Below are 22,562 nucleotides of genomic sequence, written 5' to 3'. Positions count from 1 at the left end.
ACGGACATTGATATATTCGCACCAGCCCTAGGAGCCGGAAGTCTTTATCCTATTGCCTTCTGACAAATGTTTACTGTTTACCAATAGTTTCACATAATTAGTACCGTTTCCTCATAGTACAGTGCAACGTGATGTCCGAAATGGCTGACAAAATTAGGTACAAGCACGAAATATATGCAAGACAATATATGGTATATGTATAGCTTGGAAAATGTGACCGTTGCTCGCTCGCTCCGCTCGCTCGTAAAAATCTAGTCCAACCCCACAACCGATCCGACACGTTCGCAAATTTGAAATATGTCGCCATCATATCGAATAATGAACGCAAGATGGATTGGTTTTAGGTTTGGCTATAGTTTTCGAGCGAGCGCAGCGAGCGAGAGACGCGTATAGGTGTGTCATAAACCAACGGTTTGGCACATACGGACATTGAAATATTCGCACCAGCCCGAGGAGCCGGAAGTATTTATCCTATTGCCTACCGACACATGTTTACAGTTTATGAATAGTTACACATAAATAGTACTATTTCCTCATAGTACAGTGCAATGTGATGTCCGAAATGGCTGACAAAATTAGGTAATAACACGAAATATATGGAAGGCAATATAAGGTGTATGTATAGCTTGGAAATTGTGACCGTTGCACGCTCGCTCCGCTCGCTCGTAAAAATCTAGTCCAACCTCACAACCGATCCGACACGTTCGCATATTTGAAATATGTCGCCACCATATCGAATAATGAACGGAAGATGGATTGGTTTTAGGTTAGGCTATAGCTTTCGTGCGAGCGCAGCGAAGGAGAGACGCGTAAAGGTGTGTCACAAACCATCGGTTTGGCACATACGGACATTGATATATTCGCACCAGCACTAGGAGCCGGAAGTCTTTATCCTATTGCCTTCTGACAAATGTTTACGGTTTACCAATAGTTTCACATAATTAGTACCGTTTCCTCATAGTACAGTGCAACGTGATGTCCGAAATGGCTGACAAAATTTGGTACAAGCACGAAATATATGCAAGACAATATATGGTATATGTATAGCTTGGAAAATGTGACCGTTGATCGCTCGCTCCGCTCGCTCGTAAAAATCTAGTCCATCCCCACAACCGATCCGACACGTTCGCAAATTTGAAATATGTCGCCATCATATCGAATAATGAACGCAAGATGGATTGGTTTTAGGTTAGGCTATAGTTTTCGAGCGAGCGCAGCGAGCGAGAGACGCGTATAGGTGTATCATAAACCAACGGTTTGGCACATACGGACATTGAAATATTCGCACCAGCCCGAGGAGCCGGAAGTATTTATCCTATTGCCTACCGACACATGTTTACAGTTTATGAATAGTTTCACATAAATAGTACTATTTCCTCATAGTACAGTGCAACGCGATGTCCGAAATGGCTGACAAAATTAGGTACAAGCACGAAACATATGCAAGACAATATATGGTATATGTATAGCCTGGAAATTGTGACCGTTGCTCGCTCGCTCCGCTCGCTCGAAAAAATCTAGTCCAACCTCACAACCGATCCGACACGTTCGCAAATTTGAAATATGTCTCCATCATATCGAATAATGAACGCAAGATGGATTGGTTTTAGGTTAGGCTATAGTTTTCGAGCGAGCGCAGCGAGCGAGAGACGCGTAATGGTGTGTCATAAACCAACGGTTTGGCACATATGGACATTGAAATATTCGCACCAGCCCGAGGAGCCGGAAGTATTTATCCTATTGCCTACCGACACATGTTTAGAGTTTATGAATAGTTTCACATAAATAGTACTATTTCCTCATAGTACAGTGCAATGTGATGTCCGAAATGGCTGACAAAATTAGGTGAGAACACGAAATATATGGAAGGCAATATATGGTATATGTATAGCTTGGAAATTGTGACCGTTGCTCGCTCGCTCCGCTCGCTCGAAAAAATCTAGTCCAACCTCACAACCGGTCCCACACGTTCGCAAATTTGAAATATGTCGCCACCATATCGAATAATGAACGGAAGATGGATTGGTTTTAGGTTAGGCTATTGCTTTCGTGCGAGCGCAGCGAACGAGAGACGCGTAAAGGTGTGTCACAAACCATCGGTTTGGCACATACGGACATTGATATATTCGCACCAGCCCGAGGAGCCGGAAGTCTTTATCCTATTGCCTTCTGACAAATGTTTACGGTTTACCAATAGTTTCACATAATTAGTACCGTTTCCTCATAGTACAGTGCAACGTGATGTCCGAAATGGCTGACAAAATTAGGTACAAGCACGAAATATATGCAAGACAATATATGGTATATGTATAGCTTGGAAATTGTGACCGTTGCTCGCTCGCTCCGCTCGCTCGAAAAAATCTAGTCCTACCTCACAACCGATCCGACACGTTCGCAAATTTGAAATATGTCGCCATCATATCGAATAATGAACGCAAGATGGATTGGTTTTAGGTTAGGCTATAGTTTTCGAGCGAGGGCCGCGAGCGAGAGACGCGTAAAGGTGTGCCATAAACCAACGGTTTGGCACATACGGACATTGGAATATTCGCACCAGCCCGAGGAGCCGGAAGTATTTATCCTATTGCCTACTGACACATGTTTACAGTTTATGAATAGTTTCACATAAATAGTACTACTTCCTCATAGTACAGTGCAATGTGATGTCCGAAATGGCTGACAAAATTAGGTAATAACACGAAATATATGGAAGGCAATATAAGGTATATGTATAGCTTGGAAATTGTGACCGTTGCACGCTCGCTCCGCTCGCTCGTAAAAATCTAGTCCAACCTCACAACCGATCCGACACGTTCGCAAATTTGAAATATGTCGCCACCATATCGAATAATGAACGGAAGATGGATTGGATTTAGGTTAGGCTATAGCTTTCGTGCGAGCGCTGCGAACGAGAGACGCGTAAAGGTGTGTCACAAACCATCGGTTTGGCACATACGGACATTGATATATTCGCACCAGCCCTAGGAGCCGGAAGTCTTTATCCTATTGCCTTCTGACAAATGTTTACGGTTTACCAATAGTTTCACATAATTAGTACCGCTTCCTCATAGTACAGTGCAACGTGATGTCCGAAATGGCTGACAAAATTAGGTACAAGCACGAAATATATGCAAGACAATATATGGTATATGTATAGCTTGGAAATTGTGACCGTTGCTCGCTCGCTCCGCTCGCTCGAAAAAATCTAGTCCAACCTCACAACCGATCCGACACGTTCGCAAATTTGAAATATGTCGCCATCATATCGAATAATGAACGCAAGATGGATTGGTTTTAGGTTAGGCTATAGTTTTCGAGCGAGCGCCGCGAGCGAGAGACGCGTAAAGGTGTGCCATAAACCAACGGTTTGGCACATACGGACATTGGAATATTCGCACCAGCCCGAGGAGCCGGAAGTATTTATCCTATTGCCTACTGACACATGTTTACAGTTTATGAATAGTTTCACATAAATAGTACTACTTCCTCATAGTACAGTGCAATGTGATGTCCGAAATGGCTGACAAAATTAGGTACAAGCACGAAATATATGCAAGACAATACATGGTATATGTATAGCTTGGAAATTGTGACCGTTGCTCGCTCGCTCCGCTCGCTCGTAAAAATCTAGTCCAACCCCGCAACCGATCCGTTACGTTCGCAAATTTGAAATATGTCGCCATCATATCGAATAATGATCGCAAGATGGATTGGTTTTAGGTTAGGCTATAGTTTTCGAGCGAGCGCAGCGAGCGAGAGACGCGTAAAGGTGTGTCATAAACCAACGGTTTGGCACATACGGACATTGAAATATTCGCACCAGCCCGAGGAGCCGGAAGTATTTATCCTATTGCCTACCGACACATGTTTACAGTTTATGAATAGTTTCACATAAATAGTACTATTTCCTCATAGTACAGTGCAACGTGATGCCCGAAATGGCTGACAAAATTAGGTAATAACACGAAATATATGGAAGGCAATATAAGGTATATGTATAGCTTGGAAATTGTGACCGTTGCTCGCTCGCTCCGCTCGCTCGTAAAAATCTAGTCCAACCTCACAACCGATCCCACACGTTCGCAAATTTGAAATATGTCGCCACCATATCGAATCATGAACGGAAGATGGATTGGTTTTAGGTTAGGCTATAGCTTTCGTGCGAGCGCAGCGAACGAGAGACGCGTAAAGGTGTGTCACAAACCATCGGTTTGGCACATACGGACATTGATATATTCGCACCAGCCCGAGGAGCCGGAAGTATTTATCCTATTGCCTACTGACACATGTTTACAGTTTATGAATAGTTTCACATAAATAGTACTACTTCCTCATAGTACAGTGCAATGTGATGTCCGAAATGGCTGACAAAATTAGGTAATAACACGAAATATATGGAAGGCAATATAAGGTATATGTATAGCTTGGAAATTGTGACCGTTGCACGCTCGCTCCGCTCGCTCGTAAAAATCTAGTCCAACCTCACAACCGATCCGACACGTTCGCAAATTTGAAATATGTCGCCACCATATCGAATAATGAACGGAAGATGGATTGGTTTTAGGTTAGGCTATAGCTTTCGTGCGAGCGCAGCGAACGAGTGACGCGTAAAGGTGTGTCACAAACCATCGGTTTGGCACATACGGACATTGATATATTCGCACCAGCCCTAGGAGCCGGAAGTCTTTATCCTATTGCCTTCTGACAAATGTTTACTGTTTACCAATAGTTTCACATAATTAGTACCGTTTCCTCATAGTACAGTGCAACGTGATGTCCGAAATGGCTGACAAAATTAGGTACAAGCACGAAATATATGCAAGACAATATATGGTATATGTATAGCTTGGAAAATGTGACCGTTGATCGCTCGCTCCGCTCGCTCGTAAAAATCTAGTCCATCCCCACAACCGATCCGACACGTTCGCAAATTTGAAATATGTCGCCATCATATCGAATAATGAACGCAAGATGGATTGGTTTTAGGTTAGGCTATAGTTTTCGAGCGAGCGCAGCGAGCGAGAGACGCGTATAGGTGTGTCATAAACCAACGGTTTGGCACATACGGACATTGAAATATTCGCACCAGCCCGAGGAGCCGGAAGTATTTATCCTATTGCCTACCGACACATGTTTACAGTTTATGAATAGTTTCACATAAATAGTACTATTTCCTCATAGTACAGTGCAACGCGATGTCCGAAATGGCTGACAAAATTAGGTACAAGCACGAAACATATGCAAGACAATATATGGTATATGTATAGCCTGGAAATTGTGACCGTTGCTCGCTCGCTCCGCTCGCTCGAAAAAATCTAGTCCAACCTCACAACCGATCCGACACGTTCGCAAATTTGAAATATGTCTCCATCATATCGAATAATGAACGCAAGATGGATTGGTTTTAGGTTAGGCTATAGTTTTCGAGCGAGCGCAGCGAGCGAGAGACGCGTAATGGTGTGTCATAAACCAACGGTTTGGCACATATGGACATTGAAATATTCGCACCAGCCCGAGGAGCCGGAAGTATTTATCCTATTGCCTACCGACACATGTTTAGAGTTTATGAATAGTTTCACATAAATAGTACTATTTCCTCATAGTACAGTGCAATGTGATGTCCGAAATGGCTGACAAAATTAGGTAATAACATGAAATATATGGAAGGCAATATAAGGTATATGTATAGCTTGGAAATTGTGACCGTTGCTCGCTCGCTCCGCTCGCTCGTAAAAATCTAGTCCAACCTCACAACCGATCCCACACGTTCGCAAATTTGAAATATGTCGCCACCATATCGAATCATGAACGGAAGATGGATTGGTTTTAGGTTAGGCTATAGTTTTCGTGCGAGCGCAGCGAACGAGAGACGCGTAAAGGTGTGTCACAAACCATCGGTTTGGCACATACGGACATTGATATATTCGCACCAGCCCGAGGAGCCGGAAGTCTTTATCCTATTGCCTTCTGACAAATGTTTACGGTTTACCAATAGTTTCACATAATTAGTACCGTTTCCTCATAGTACAGTGCAACGTGATGTCCGAAATGGCTGACAAAATTAGGTACAAGCACGAAATATATGCAAGACAATATATGGTATATGTATAGCTTGGAAATTGTGACCGTTGCTCGCTCGCTCCGCTCGCTCGAAAAAATCTAGTCCAACCTCACAACCGATCCGACACGTTCGCAAATTTGAAATATGTCGCCATCATATCGAATAATGAACGCAAGATGGATTGGTTTTAGGTTAGGCTATAGTTTTCGAGCGAGGGCCGCGAGCGAGAGACGCGTAAAGGTGTGCCATAAACCAACGGTTTGGCACATACGGACTTTGGAATATTCGCACCAGCCCGAGGAGCCGGAAGTATTTATCCTATTGCCTACTGACACATGTTTACAGTTTATGAATAGTTTCACATAAATAGTACTACTTCCTCATAGTACAGTGCAATGTGATGTCCGAAATGGCTGACAAAATTAGGTAATAACACGAAATATATGGAAGGCAATATAAGGTATATGTATAGCTTGGAAATTGTGACCGTTGCACGCTCGCTCCGCTCGCTCGTAAAAATCTAGTCCAACCTCACAACCGATCCGACACGTTCGCAAATTTGAAATATGTCGCCACCATATCGAATAATGAACGGAAGATGGATTGGTTTTAGGTTAGGCTATAGCTTTCTTGCGAGCGCTGCGAACGAGAGACGCGTAAAGGTGTGTCACAAACCATCGGTTTGGCACATACGGACATTGATATATTCGCACCAGCCCTAGGAGCCGGAAGTCTTTATCCTATTGCCTTCTGACAAATGTTTACGGTTTACCAATAGTTTCACATAATTAGTACCGTTTCCTCATTGTACAGTGCAATGTGATGTCCGAAATGGATGACAAAATTAGGTACTAGCACGAAATATATGCAAGGCAATATATGGTATATGTATAGCTTGGAAATTGTGACCGTTGCTCGCTCGCTCCGCTCGCTCGAAAAAATCTAGTCCAACCTCACAACCGGTCCCACACGTTCGCAAATTTGAAATATGTCGCCACCATATCGAATCATGAACGGAAGATGGATTGGTTTTAGGTTAGGCTATTGCTTTCGTGCGAGCGCAGCGAACGAGAGACGCGTAAAGGTTTGTCACAAACCATAGGTTTGGCACATACGGACATTGATATATTCGCACCAGCCCGAGGAGCCGGAAGTCTTTATCCTATTGCCTTCTGACAAATGTTTACGGTTTACCAATAGTTTCACATAATTAGTACCGCTTCCTCATAGTACAGTGCAACGTGATGTCCGAAATGGCTGACAAAATTAGGTACAAGCACGAAATATATGCAAGACAATATAAGGTATATGTATAGCTTGGAAATTGTGACCGTTGCTCGCTCGCTCCGCTCGCACGTAAAAATCTAGTCCAACCTCACAACCGATCCCACACGTTCGCAAATTTGAAATATGTCGCCACCATATCGAATAATGAACGGAAGATGGATTGGTTTTAGGTTAGGCTATAGCTTTCGTGCGAGCGCAGCGAACGAGAGACGCGTAAAGGTGTGTCACAAACCATCGGTTTGGCACATACGGACATTGATATATTCGCACCAGGCCGAGGAGCCGGAAGTCTTTATCCTATTGCCTTGTGACAAATGTTTACGGTTTACCAATAGTTTCACATAATTAGTACCGTTTCCTCATAGTACAGTGCAACGTGATGTCCGAAATGGCTGACAAAATTAGGTACAAGCACGAAATATATGCAAGACAATATATGGTATATGTATAGCTTGGAAATTGTGACCGTTGCTCGCTCGCTCCGCTCGCTCGTAAAAATCTAGTCCAACCCCGCAACCGATCCGTTACGTTCGCAAATTTGAAATATGTCGCCATCATATCGAATAATGATCGCAAGATGGATTGGTTTTAGGTTAGGCTATAGTTTTCGAGCGAGCGCAGCGAGCGAGAGACGCGTAAAGGTGTGTCATAAACCAACGGTTTGGCACATACGGACATTGAAATATTCGCACCAGCCCGAGGAGCCGGAAGTGTTTATCCTATTGCCTACCGACACATGTTTACAGTTTATGAATAGTTTCACATAAATAGTACTATTATCTCATAGTACAGTGCAACGCGATGTCCGAAATGGCTGACAAAATTAGGTACAAGCACGAAACATATGCAAGACAATATATGGTATATGTACAGCCTGGAAATTGTGACCGTTGCTCGCTCGCTCCGCTCGCTCGAAAAAATCTAGTCCAACCTCACAACCGATCCCACACGTTCGCAAATTTGAAATATGTCGCCACCATATCGAATAATGAACGGAAGATGGATTGGTTTTAGGTTAGGCTATTGCTCTCGTGCGAGCGCAGGGAACGAGAGACGCGTAAAGGTGTGTCACAAACCATCGGTTTGGCACATACGGACATTGATATATTCGCACCAGCCCGAGTAGCCGGAAGTCTTTATCCTATTGCCTTCTGACAAATGTTTACGGTTTACCAATAGTTTCACATAATTAGTACCGTTTCCTCATAGTACAGTGCAACGTGACGTCCGAAATGGCTGACAAAATTAGGTAATAACACGACATATATGCAAGGCAATATAAGGTGTATGTATAGGTTGGAAATTGTGACCGTTGCTCGCTCGCTCCGCTCGCTTGTAAAAATCTAGTCCAACCTCACAACCGATCCGTCACGTTCGCAAGTTTGAAGTATGTCGCCATCATATCGAATAATGAACGCAAGATGGATTGGTTTTAGGTTAGGCTATAGTTTTAGAGCGAGCACCGCGAGCGAGAGACGCGTATAGGTGTGTCATAAACCAACTGTTTGGCACATACGGACATTGAAATATTCGCACCAGCCCGAGGAGCCGGAAGTATTTATCCTATTGCCTACCGACACATGTTTACAGTTTATGAACAGTTTCACATAAATAGTACTATTTCCACATAGTACAATGCAATGTGATGTCCGAAATGGCTGACAAAATTAGGTAATAACACGACATATATGGAAGGCAATATAAGGTATATGTATAGCTTGGAAATTGTGACCGTTGCTCGCTCGCTCCGCTCGCTCGTAAAAATCTAGTCCAACCTCACAACCGATCCGACACGTTCGCAAGTTTGAAGTATGTCGCCATCATATCGAATAATGAACGCAAGAGGGATTGGTTTTAGGTTAGGCTATAGTCTTCGAGCGAGCGCAGCGAGCGAGAGACGCGTATAGGTGTGTCATAAACCAACGGTTTGGCACATACGGACATTGAAATATTCGCACCAGCCCGAGGAGCCGGAAGTATCTATCCTATTGCCTACCGACACATGTTTACAGTTTATGAATAGTTTCACATAAATAGTACTATTTCCTCATAGTACAGTGCAATGTGATGTCCGAAATGGCTGACAAAATTAGGTAATAACACGAAATATATGGAAGGCAATATAAGGTATATGTATAGCTTGGAAATTGTGACCGTTGCTCGCTCGCTCCGCTCGCTCGTAAAAATCTAGTCCAACCTCACAACCGATCCCACACGTTCGCAAATTTGAAATATGTCGCCACCATATCGAATAATGAACGGAAGATGGATTGGTTTTAGGTTAGGCTATAGCTTTCGTGCGAGCGCAGCGAACGAGAGACGCGTAAAGGTGTGTCACAAACCATCGGTTTGGCACATACGGACATTGATATATTCGCACCAGGCCGAGGAGCCGGAAGTCTTTATCCTATTGCCTTGTGACAAATGTTTACGGTTTACCAATAGTTTCACATAATTAGTACCGTTTCCTCATAGTACAGTGCAACGTGATGTTCGAAATGGCTGACAAAATTAGGTAATAACACGAAATATATGGAAGGCAATATAAGGTATATGTATAGCTTGGAAATTGTGACCGTTGCTCGCTCGCTCCGCTCGCACGTAAAAATCTGGTCCAACCTCACAACCGATCCCACACGTTCGCAAATTTGAAATATGTCGCCACCATATCGAATAATGAACGGAAGATGGATTGGTTTTAGGTTAGGCTATAGCTTTCGTGCGAGCGCAGCGAACGAGAGACGCGTAAAGGTGTGTCACAAACCATCGGTTTGGCACATACGGACATTGATATATTCGCACCAGCCCGAGTAGCCGGAAGTCTTTATCCTATTGCCTTCTGACAAATGTTTACGGTTTACCAATAGTTTCACATAATTAGTACCGTTTCCTCATAGTACAGTGCAACGTGACGTCCGAAATGGCTGACAAAATTAGGTAATAACACGACATATATGCAAGGCAATATAAGGTGTATGTATAGGTTGGAAATTGTGACCGTTGCTCGCTCGCTCCGCTCGCTTGTAAAAATCTAGTCCAACCTCACAACCGATCCGTCACGTTCGCAAGTTTGAAGTATGTCGCCATCATATCGAATAATGAACGCAAGATGGATTGGTTTTAGGTTAGGCTATAGCTTTCGTGCGAGTGCAGCGAACGAGAGACGCGTAAAGGTGTGTTACAAACCATCGGTTTGGCACATACGGACATTGATATATTCGCACCAGCCCGAGGAGCCGGAAGTCTTTATCCTATTGCCTTCTGACAAATGTTTACGGTTTACCAATAGTTTCACATAATTAGTACCGTTTCCTCATAGTACAGTGCAACGTGATGTCCGAAATGGCTGACAAAATTAGGTACAAGCGCGAAATATATGCAAGACAATATATGGTATATGTATAGCTTGGAAATTGTGACCGTTGCTCGCTCGCTCCGCTCGCTCGTAAAAATCTAGTCCAACCCCACAACCGATCCGACACGTTCGCAAATTTGAAATATGTCGCCATCATATCGAATAATGAACGCAAGATGGATTGGTTTTAGGTTAGGCTATAGTTTTCGAGCGAGCGCAGCGAGCGGGAGCCGCGTATAGGTGTGTCATAAACCAACGGTTTGGCACATACGGACATTGAAATATTCGCACCAGCCCGAGGAGCCGGAAGTATTTATCCTATTGCCTACCGACACATGTTTACAGTTTATGAATAGTTTCACATAAATAGTACTATTTCCTCATAGTACAGTGCAATGTGATGTCCGAAATGGCTGACAAAATTAGGTAATAACACGAAATATATGGAAGGCAATATAAGGTATATGTATAGCTTGGAAATTGTGACCGATGCTCGCTCGCTCCGCTCGCTCGTAAAAATCTAGTCCAACCTCACAACCGATCCCACACGTTCGCAAATTTGAAATATGTCGCCACCATATCGAATAATGAACGGAAGATGGATTGGTTTTAGGTTAGGCTATTGCTTTCGTGCGAGCGCAGCGAACGAGAGACGCGTAAAGGTGTGTCACAAACCATCGGTTTGGCACATACGGACATTGATATATTCGCACCAGCCCGAGGAGCCGGAAGTCTTTATCCTATTGCCTTCTGACAAATGTTTACAGTTTACCAATAGTTTCACATAATTAGTACCGTTTCCTCATAGTACAGTGCAACGTGATGTCCGAAATGGCTGACAAAATTAGGTACAAGCGCGAAATATATGCAAGACAATATATGGTATATGTATAGCTTGGAAATTGTGACCGTTGCTCGCTCGCTCCGCTCGCTCGTAAAAATCTAGTCCAACCCCACAACCGATCCGACACGTTCGCAAATTTGAAATATGTCGCCATCATATCGAATAATGAACGCAAGATGGATTGGTTTTAGGTTAGGCTATAGTTTTCGAGCGAGCGCAGCGAGAGAGAGCCGCGTATAGGTGTGTCATAAACCAACGGTTTGGCACATACGGACATTGAAATATTCGCACCAGCCCGAGGAGCCGGAAGTATTTATCCTATTGCCTACCGACACATGTTTACAGTTTATGAATAGTTTCACATAAATAGTACTATTTCCACATAGTACAATGCAATGTGATGTCCGAAATGGCTGACAAAATTAGGTAATAACACGACATATATGCAAGGCAATATAAGGTGTATGTATAGGTTGGAAATTGTGATCGTTGCTCGCTAGCTCCGCTCGCTCGAAAAAATCTAGTCCAACCTCACAACCGATCCGACACGTTCAAAAATTTGAAATATGTCGCCACCATATCGAATAATGAACGGAAGATGGATTGGTTTTAGGTTAGGCTATAGCTTTCGTGCGAGCGCAGCGTACGAGAGACGCGTAAAGGTGTGTCACAAACCAACGGTTTGGCACATGCGGACATTGAAATATTCGCACCAGCCCGAGGAGCCGGAAGTCTTTATCCTATTGCCTTCTGACAAATGTTTACGGTTTACCAATAGTTTCACATAATTAGTACCGTTTCCTCATAGTACAGTGCAACGTGATGTCCGAAATGGCTGACAAAATTAGGTACAAGCGCGAAATATATGCAAGACAATATATGGTATATGTATAGCTTGGAAATTGTGACCGTTGCTCGCTCGCTCCGCTCGCTCATAAAAATCTAGTCCAACCCCACAACCGATCCGACACGTTCGCAAATTTGAAATATGTCGCCATCATATCGAATAATGAACGCAAGATGGATTGTTTTTAGGTTAGGCTATAGTTTTCGAGCGAGCGCAGCGAGCGAGAGCCGCGTAATGGTGTGTCATAAACCAACGGTTTGGCACATACGGACATTGAAATATTCGCACCAGCCCGAGGAGCCGGAAGTATTTATCCTATTGCCTACCGACACATGTTTACAGTTTATGAATAGTTTCACATAAATAGTACTATTTCCACATAGTACAATGCAATGTGATGTCCGAAATGGCTGACAAAATTAGGTAATAACACGAAATATATGGAAGGCAATATAAGGTATATGTATAGCTTGGAAATTGTGACCGTTGCTCGCTCGCTCCGCTCGCTCGAAAAAATCTAGTCCAACCTCACAACCGATCCGACACGTTCGCAAATTTGAAATATGTCGCCACCATATCGAATAATGAACGGAAGATGGATTGGTTTTAGGTTAGGCTATAGCTTTCGTGCGAGCGCAGCGTACGAGAGACGCGTAAAGGTGTGTCACAAACCAACGGTTTGGCACATGCGGACATTGAAATATTCGCACCAGCCCGAGGAGCCGGAAGTCTTTATCCTATTGCCTTCTGACAAATGTGTACGGTTTACCAATAGTTTCACATAATTAGTACCGTTTCCTCATAGTACAGTGCAACGTGATGCCCGAAATGGCTGACAAAATTAGGTACAAGCGCGAAATATATGCAAGACAATATATGGTATATGTATAGCTTGGAAATTGTGACCGATGCTCGCTCGCTCCGCTCGCTCGTAAAAATCTAGTCCAACCTCACAACCGATCCGACACGTTCGCAAGTTTGAAGTATGTCGCCATCATATCGAATAATGAACGCAAGATGGAATGGTTTTAGGTTAGGCTATAGTTTTCGAGCGAGCGCCGCGAGCGAGAGACGCGTAATGGTGTGTCATAAACCAACGGTTTGGCACATACGGACATTGAAATATTCGCACCAGCCCGAGGAGCCGGACGTATTTATCCTATTGCCTACCGACACATGTTTACAGTTTATGAATAGTTTCACATAAGTAGTACTATTTCCACATAGTACAATGCAATGTGATGTCCGAAATGGCTGACAAAATTAGGTAATAACACGAAATATATGGAAGGCAATATAAGGTATATGTATAGCTTGGAAATTGTGACCGATGCTCGCTCGCTCCGCTCGCTCGTAAAAATCTAGTCCAACCTCACAACCGATCCCACACGTTCGCAAATTTGAAATATGTCGCCACCATATCGAATAATGAACGGAAGATGGATTGGTTTTAGGTTAGGCTATTGCTTTCGTGCGAGCGCAGCGAACGAGAGACGCGTAAAGGTGTGTCACAAACCATCGGTTTGGCACATACGGACATTGATATATTCGCACCAGCCCGAGGAGCCGGAAGTCTTTATCCTATTGCCTTCTGACAAATGTTTACAGTTTACCAATAGTTTCACATAATTAGTACCGTTTCCTCATAGTACAGTGCAACGTGATGTCCGAAATGGCTGACAAAATTAGGTACAAGCGCGAAATATATGCAAGACAATATATGGTATATGTATAGCTTGGAAATTGTGACCGTTGCTCGCTCGCTCCGCTCGCTCGTAAAAATCTAGTCCAACCCCACAACCGATCCGACACGTTCGCAAATTTGAAATATGTCGCCATCATATCGAATAATGAACGCAAGATGGATTGGTTTTAGGTTAGGCTATAGTTTTCGAGCGAGCGCAGCGAGAGAGAGCCGCGTATAGGTGTGTCATAAACCAACGGTTTGGCACATACGGACATTGAAATATTCGCACCAGCCCGAGGAGCCGGAAGTATTTATCCTATTGCCTACCGACACATGTTTACAGTTTATGAATAGTTTCACATAAATAGTACTATTTCCACATAGTACAATGCAATGTGATGTCCGAAATGGCTGACAAAATTAGGTAATAACACGACATATATGCAAGGCAATATAAGGTGTATGTATAGGTTGGAAATTGTGATCGTTGCTCGCTAGCTCCGCTCGCTCGAAAAAATCTAGTCCAACCTCACAACCGATCCGACACGTTCAAAAATTTGAAATATGTCGCCACCATATCGAATAATGAACGGAAGATGGATTGGTTTTAGGTTAGGCTATAGCTTTCGTGCGAGCGCAGCGTACGAGAGACGCGTAAAGGTGTGTCACAAACCAACGGTTTGGCACATGCGGACATTGAAATATTCGCACCAGCCCGAGGAGCCGGAAGTCTTTATCCTATTGCCTTCTGACAAATGTTTACGGTTTACCAATAGTTTCACATAATTAGTACCGTTTCCTCATAGTACAGTGCAACGTGATGTCCGAAATGGCTGACAAAATTAGGTACAAGCGCGAAATATATGCAAGACAATATATGGTATATGTATAGCTTGGAAATTGTGACCGTTGCTCGCTCGCTCCGCTCGCTCATAAAAATCTAGTCCAACCCCACAACCGATCCGACACGTTCGCAAATTTGAAATATGTCGCCATCATATCGAATAATGAACGCAAGATGGATTGTTTTTAGGTTAGGCTATAGTTTTCGAGCGAGCGCAGCGAGCGAGAGCCGCGTAATGGTGTGTCATAAACCAACGGTTTGGCACATACGGACATTGAAATATTCGCACCAGCCCGAGGAGCCGGAAGTATTTATCCTATTGCCTACCGACACATGTTTACAGTTTATGAATAGTTTCACATAAATAGTACTATTTCCACATAGTACAATGCAATGTGATGTCCGAAATGGCTGACAAAATTAGGTAATAACACGAAATATATGGAAGGCAATATAAGGTATATGTATAGCTTGGAAATTGTGACCGTTGCTCGCTCGCTCCGCTCGCTCGAAAAAATCTAGTCCAACCTCACAACCGATCCGACACGTTCGCAAATTTGAAATATGTCGCCACCATATCGAATAATGAACGGAAGATGGATTGGTTTTAGGTTAGGCTATAGCTTTCGTGCGAGCGCAGCGTACGAGAGACGCGTAAAGGTGTGTCACAAACCAACGGTTTGGCACATGCGGACATTGAAATATTCGCACCAGCCCGAGGAGCCGGAAGTCTTTATCCTATTGCCTTCTGACAAATGTGTACGGTTTACCAATAGTTTCACATAATTAGTACCGTTTCCTCATAGTACAGTGCAACGTGATGCCCGAAATGGCTGACAAAATTAGGTACAAGCGCGAAATATATGCAAGACAATATATGGTATATGTATAGCTTGGAAATTGTGACCGATGCTCGCTCGCTCCGCTCGCTCGTAAAAATCTAGTCCAACCTCACAACCGATCCGACACGTTCGCAAGTTTGAAGTATGTCGCCATCATATCGAATAATGAACGCAAGATGGAATGGTTTTAGGTTAGGCTATAGTTTTCGAGCGAGCGCCGCGAGCGAGAGACGCGTAATGGTGTGTCATAAACCAACGGTTTGGCACATACGGACATTGAAATATTCGCACCAGCCCGAGGAGCCGGACGTATTTATCCTATTGCCTACCGACACATGTTTACAGTTTATGAATAGTTTCACATAAGTAGTACTATTTCCACATAGTACAATGCAATGTGATGTCCGAAATGGCTGACAAAATTAGGTAATAACACGAAATATATGGAAGGCAATATAAGGTATATGTATAGCTTGGAAATTGTGACCGATGCTCGCTCGCTCCGCTCGCTCGTAAAAATCTAGTCCAACCTCACAACCGATCCCACACGTTCGCAAATTTGAAATATGTCGCCACCATATCGAATAATGAACGGAAGATGGATTGGTTTTAGGTTAGGCTATAGCTTTCGTGCGAGCGCAGCGAACGAGAGACGCGTAAAGGTGTGTCACAAACCATCGGTTTGGCACATACGGACATTGATATATTCGCACCAGCCCGAGGAGCCGGAAGTATTTATCCTATTGCCTACCGACACATGTTTACAGTTTATGAATAGTTTCACATAAATAGTACTATTTCCTCATAGTACAGTGCAATGTGATGTCCGAAATGGCTGACAAAATTAGGTAATAACACGAAATATATGGAAGGCAATATAAGGTATATGTATAGCTTGGAAATTGTGACCGTTGCTCGCTCGCTCCGCTCGCTCGTAAAAATCTAGTCCAACCTCACAACCAATCCCACACGTTCGCAAATTTGAAATATGTCGCCACCATATCGAATAATGAACGGAAGATGGATTGGTTTTAGGTTAGTCTATAGCTTTCGTGCGAGCGCAGCGAACGAGAGACGCGTAAAGGTGTGTCAAAAACCATCGGTTTGGCACATACGGACATTGATATATTCGCACCAGCCCGAGGTGCCGGAAGTCTTTATCCTATTGCCTTCTGACAAATGTTTACGGTTTACCAATAGTTTCACATAATTAGTACCGTTTCCTCATAGTACAGTGCAACGTGATGTCCGAAATGGCTGACAAAATTAGGTACAAGCACGAAATATATGCAAGACAATATATGGTATATGTATAGCTTGGAAAATGTGACCGTTGCTCGCTCGCTCCGCTCGCTCGTAAAAATCTAGTCCAACCCCACAACCGATCCGACACGTTCGCAAATTTGAAATATGTCACCATCATATCGAATAATGAACGCAAGATGGATTGGTTTTAGGTTAGGCTATAGTTTTCGAGCGAGCGCAGCGAGCGAGAGACGCGTAAAGGTGTGTCATAAACCAACGGTTTGGCACATACGGACATTGAAATATTCGCACCAGCCCGAGGAGCCGGAAGTATTTATCCTATTGCCTACCGACACATGTTTACAGTTTATGAATAGTTTCACATAAATAGTACTATTTCCTCATAGTACAGTGCAATGTGATGTCCGAAATGGCTGACAAAATTAGGTAATAACACGAAATATTTGGAAGGCAATATAAGGTGTATGTATAGCTTGGAAATTGTGACCGTTGCTCGCTCGCTCCGCTCGCTCGTAAAAATCTAGTCCAACCGCACAACCGATCCCACACGTTCGCAAATTTGAAATATGTCGCCACCATATCGAATAATGAACGCAAGATGGATTGGTTTTAGGGTAGGCTATAGTTTTCGAGCGAGCGCCGCGAGCGAGAGACGCGTAATGGTGTGTCATAAACCAACGGTTTGGCACATACGGACATTGAAATATTCGCACCAGCCCGAGGAGCCGGAAGTATTTATCCTATTGCCTACCGACACATGTTTACAGTTTATGAATAGTTTCACATAAATAGTACTATTTCCTCATAGTACAGTGCAATGTGATGTCCAAAATGGCTGACAAAAGTAGGTAATAATAAGAAATATAAGCAAGGCAATATAAGGTATATGTATAGCTTGGAAATTGTGACCGTTGCTCGCTCGCTCCTCTCGCTCGTAAAAATCTAGTCCAACCCCACAACCGATCCGACACGTTCGCAAATTTGAAATATGTCGCCATCATATCGAATAATGAACGCAAGATGGATTGGTTTTAGGTTAGGCTATAGTTTTCGAGCGAGCGCCGCGAGCGAGAGACGCATAAAGGTGTGTCATAAACCATCGGTTTGGCACATACGGACATTGATATATTCGCACCAGCCCGAGGAGCCGGAAGTCTTTATCCTATTGCCTTCTGACAAATGTTTACGGTTTACCAATAGTTTCACATAATTAGTACCGTTTGCTCATAGTACAGTGCAACGTGATGTCCGAAATGGCTGACAAAATTAGGTACAAGCACGAAATATATGCAAGACAATATATGGTATATGTATAGCTTGGAAATTGTGACCGTTGCTCGCTCGCTCCTCTCGCTCGTAAAAATCTAGTCCAACCCCACAACCGATCCGACACGTTCGCAAATTTGAAATATGTCGCCATCATATCGAATAATGAACGCAAGATGGATTGGTTTTAGGTTAGGCTATAGTTTTCGAGCGAGCGCCGCGAGCGAGAGACGCATAAAGGTGTGTCATAAACCATCGGTTTGGCACATACGGACATTGAAATATTCGCACCAGCGCGATGAGCCGGAAGTAGTTATCCTATTGCCTACCGACACATGTTTACAGTTTATGAATAGTTTCACATAAATAGTACTATTTCCTCATAGTACAGTGCAATGTGATGTCCGAAATGGCTGACAAAATTAGGTAATAACACGAAATATTTGGAAGGCAATATAAGGTATATGTATAGCTTGGAAATTGTGACCGTTGCTCGCTCGCTCCGCTCGCTCGTAAAAATCTAGTCCAACCCCACAACCGATCCGACACGTTCGCAAATTTGAAATATGTCGCCATCATATCGAATAATGATCGCAAGATGGATTGGTTTTAGGTTAGGCTATAGTTTTCGAGCGAGCGCAGCGAGCGAGAGACGCGTAAAGGTGTGTCATAAACCAACGGTTTGGCACATACGGACATTGAAATATTCGCACCAGCCCGAGGAGCCGGAAGTATTTATCTTATTGCCTACCGACACATGTTTACAGTTTATGAATAGTATCACATAAATAGTACTATTTCCTCATAGTACAGTGCAATGTGATGTCCGAAATGGCTGACAAAATTAGGTAATAACACGAAATATATGGAAGGCAATATAAGGTATATGTATAGCTTGGAAATTGTGACCGTTGCTCGCTCGCTCCGCTCGCTCGTAAAAATCTAGTCCAACCTCACAACCGATCCCACACGTTCGCAAATTTGAAATATGTCGCCACCATATCGAATAATGAACGGAAGATGGATTGGTTTTAGGTTAGGCTATAGCTTTCGTGCGAGTGCAGCGAACGAGAGACGCGTAAAGGTGTGTCACAAACCATCGGTTTGGCACATACGGACATTGATATATTCGCACCAGCCCGACGAGCCGGAAGTCTTTATCCTATTGCCTTCTGACAAATGTTTACGGTTTACCAATGGTTTCACATAATCAGTACCGTTTCCTCATAGTACAGTGCAACGTGATGTCCGAAATGGCTGACAAAATTAGGTACAAGCACGAAATATATGCAAGACAATACATGGTATATGTATAGCTTGGAAATTGTGACCGTTGCTCGCTCGATCCGCTCGCTCGTAAAAATCTAGTCCAACCCCACAACCGATCCGACACGTTCGCAAATTTGAAATATGTCGCCATCATATCGAATAATGAACGCAAGATGGATTGGTTTTAGGTTAGGCTATTGTTTTCGAGCGAGCGCAGCGAGCGGGAGCCGCGTATAGGTGTGTCATAAACCATCGGTTTGGCACATACGGACATTGATATATTCGCACCAGCCCGAGGAGCCGGAAGTCTTTATCCTATTGCCTTCTGACAAATGTTTACGGTTTACCAATAGTTTCACATAATTAGTACCGTTTGCTCATAGTACAGTGCAACGTGATGTCCGAAATGGCTGACAAAATTAGGTACAAGCACGAAATATATGCAAGACAATATATGGTATATGTATAGCTTGGAAATTGTGACCGTTGCTCGCTCGCTCCTCTCGCTCGTAAAAATCTAGTCCAACCCCACAACCGATCCGACACGTTCGCAAATTTGAAATATGTCGCCATCATATCGAATAATGAACGCAAGATGGATTGGTTTTAGGTTAGGCTATAGTTTTCGAGCGAGCGCCGCGAGCGAGAGACGCATAAAGGTGTGTCATAAACCATCGGTTTGGCACATACGGACATTGAAATATTCGCACCAGCGCGATGAGCCGGAAGTAGTTATCCTATTGCCTACCGACACATGTTTACAGTTTATGAATAGTTTCACATAAATAGTACTATTTCCTCATAGTACAGTGCAATGTGATGTCCGAAATGGCTGACAAAATTAGGTAATAACACGAAATATTTGGAAGGCAATATAAGGTATATGTATAGCTTGGAAATTGTGACCGTTGCTCGCTCGCTCCGCTCGCTCGTAAAAATCTAGTCCAACCCCACAACCGATCCGACACGTTCGCAAATTTGAAATATGTCGCCATCATATCGAATAATGATCGCAAGATGGATTGGTTTTAGGTTAGGCTATAGTTTTCGAGCGAGCGCAGCGAGCGAGAGACGCGTAAAGGTGTGTCATAAACCAACGGTTTGGCACATACGGACATTGAAATATTCGCACCAGCCCGAGGAGCCGGAAGTATTTATCTTATTGCCTACCGACACATGTTTACAGTTTATGAATAGTATCACATAAATAGTACTATTTCCTCATAGTACAGTGCAATGTGATGTCCGAAATGGCTGACAAAATTAGGTAATAACACGAAATATATGGAAGGCAATATAAGGTATATGTATAGCTTGGAAATTGTGACCGTTGCTCGCTCGCTCCGCTCGCTCGTAAAAATCTAGTCCAACCTCACAACCGATCCCACACGTTCGCAAATTTGAAATATGTCGCCACCATATCGAATAATGAACGGAAGATGGATTGGTTTTAGGTTAGGCTATAGCTTTCGTGCGAGTGCAGCGAACGAGAGACGCGTAAAGGTGTGTCACAAACCATCGGTTTGGCACATACGGACATTGATATATTCGCACCAGCCCGACGAGCCGGAAGTCTTTATCCTATTGCCTTCTGACAAATGTTTACGGTTTACCAATGGTTTCACATAATCAGTACCGTTTCCTCATAGTACAGTGCAACGTGATGTCCGAAATGGCTGACAAAATTAGGTACAAGCACGAAATATATGCAAGACAATACATGGTATATGTATAGCTTGGAAATTGTGACCGTTGCTCGCTCGATCCGCTCGCTCGTAAAAATCTAGTCCAACCCCACAACCGATCCGACACGTTCGCAAATTTGAAATATGTCGCCATCATATCGAATAATGAACGCAAGATGGATTGGTTTTAGGTTAGGCTATTGTTTTCGAGCGAGCGCAGCGAGCGGGAGCCGCGTATAGGTGTGTCATAAACCATCGGTTTGGCACATACGGACATTGATATATTCGCACCAGCCCGAGGAGCCGGAAGTCTTTATCCTATTGCCTTCTGACAAATGTTTACGGTTTACCAATAGTTTCACATAATCAGTACCGTTTCCTCATAGTACAGTGCAACGTGATGTCCGAAATGGCTGACAAAATTAGGTAATAACACGAAATATTTGGAAGGCAATATAAGGTATATGTATTGCTTGGAAATTGTGACCGTTGCTCGCTCGCTCCGCTCGCTCGTAAAAATCTAGACCAACCCCACAACCGATCCGACACGTTCGCAAATTTGAAATATGTCGCCATCATATCGAGTAATGATCGCAAGATGGATTGGTTTTAGGTTAGGCTATAGTTTTCGAGCGAGCGCAGCGAGCGAGAGACGCGTAAAGGTGTGTCATAAACCAACGGTTTGGCACATACGGACATTGAAATATTCGCACCAGCCCGAGGAGCCGGAAGTCTTTATCCTATTGCCTTCTGACAAATGTTTACGGTTTACCAATAGTTTCACATAATCAGTACCGTTTCCTCATAGTACAGTGCAACGTGATGTCCGAAATGGCTGACAAAATTAGGTACAAGCACGAAATATATGCAAGACAATATATGGTATATGTATAGCTTGGAAATTGTGACCGTTGCTCGCTCGATCCGCTCGCTCGTAAAAATCTAGTCCAACCCCACAACCGATCCGACACGTTCGCAAATTTGAAATATGTCGCCATCATATCGAATAATGAACGCAAGATGGATTGGTTTTAGGTTAGGCTATAGTTTTCGAGCGAGCGCAGCGAGCGTGAGCCGCGTATAGGTGTGTCATAAACCAACGGTTTGGCACATACGGACATTGAAATATTCGCACCAGCCCGAGGAGCCGGAAGTATTTATCCTATTGCCTACCGACACATGTTTACAGTTTATGAATAGTTTCACATAAATAGTACTATTTCCTCATAGTAAAGTGCAATGTGATGTCCGAAATGGCTGACAAAATTAGGTAATAACACGAAATATATGGAAGGCAATATGAGGTATC

The sequence above is a fragment of the Bombus affinis genome, unplaced genomic scaffold, assembly GCF_024516045.1.
Source record: "Bombus affinis isolate iyBomAffi1 unplaced genomic scaffold, iyBomAffi1.2 ctg00000097.1, whole genome shotgun sequence".
In the NCBI taxonomy this organism is placed as follows: domain Eukaryota; kingdom Metazoa; phylum Arthropoda; class Insecta; order Hymenoptera; family Apidae; genus Bombus; species Bombus affinis.
Note: the sequence above shows the minus strand (reverse complement) of the source record.